Source organism: Frankliniella occidentalis, unplaced genomic scaffold, assembly GCF_000697945.3.
Source record: "Frankliniella occidentalis isolate FOCC.00 unplaced genomic scaffold, Focc_3.1 Scaffold106, whole genome shotgun sequence".
NCBI lineage: Eukaryota > Metazoa > Arthropoda > Insecta > Thysanoptera > Thripidae > Frankliniella > Frankliniella occidentalis.
The window spans coordinates 864,303-865,171 of record NW_026267235.1 but is presented as its reverse complement, the minus strand read 5'-3'; the positions used below and the strand labels follow the sequence as shown (position 1 = coordinate 865,171).

Genomic DNA, 869 nt, shown 5'->3' with positions numbered 1-869 from the left:
TTTATTGTTGTCAAGAAGAAATTCTAACTATCACACCGTAGGTGTGACAAATTTAAATATTCTAGTGATTTTTTTCTTTTTTTTATGTCTTGGATTGTCGGTTTAACATGGGGAGGAAACGACTTTACGATCTCGGGTACGACGGGATTACCCCTCCCCCTGTTTACACCCCCCCCCCTTCTGATAACCCCCGGATTCCCAAGGAGAACGTTTTTTCTCACGAAGACTTCATTTTGACCACTGAGGTCACGATTCTTTGAACTTCTGAGATCACCAGTGAAGTCACAAGTAGTGCGAGAATCGTGAACTCGTAAGTCATGAAGAGTTCACAATGAAATGTTCGTAAGAACCACGTTTTCCTTGAGCTATACCAGATTACCTCCTAAAGACCTCTCCGCAACAGACGAAAATTAGAATAATTATGTGCCCCCCTAGTCGCCTTCATAGAACGGCGCGCGCCGGCTAAGCGGAAGCCGAAGTGCGGCGTGTGCTGACAATAAAGCGAGGAATATTCTGACAGGGCTCTGACATCACCTGTCAGAGCCGCTGTCAGCAGCATGCACATCATACGGTCGGCTGATACGGCGCGTGCGGCCAGGTGCGGCTCGCCCGCGGCGGTGGTGGGGTAGTGTGTCTACCTCAAGGGCCTTCTGCTTCTGCACAACATGTCGCGTTACTCGAGTGCGCGTGCCCCCATCCCCCCCTCTCCACCACCACCACCACTAGACACGTGTGAGGTCCCCTGTGAGCTTACCCGTGTCCGCCGACATGCAGCTGACGGTTGTTTTCGGTTGCTGTTTGCCCGATTAGTTTCCTTGCTTCTATGATGGAGCTCCGCGATTGGATGACGTGGGAGGGCGGGCGCCCCC

At 51.8% G+C, this 869-nt stretch overlaps 2 protein-coding genes across 7 annotated transcripts in view; one reads left to right on the top strand and one right to left on the bottom strand.

Annotated features, from left to right (window-relative positions):
* Positions 1 to 869, top strand: part of LOC113217416 (intraflagellar transport protein 81 homolog) — a 36,504-nt gene that overhangs the window by 26,390 nt on the left and 9,245 nt on the right. The gene's annotated exons all lie outside the window — the stretch shown is intronic.
* Positions 1 to 869, bottom strand: part of LOC113217417 (intraflagellar transport protein 25 homolog) — a 34,301-nt gene that overhangs the window by 28,248 nt on the left and 5,184 nt on the right. The window lies entirely within an intron of this gene.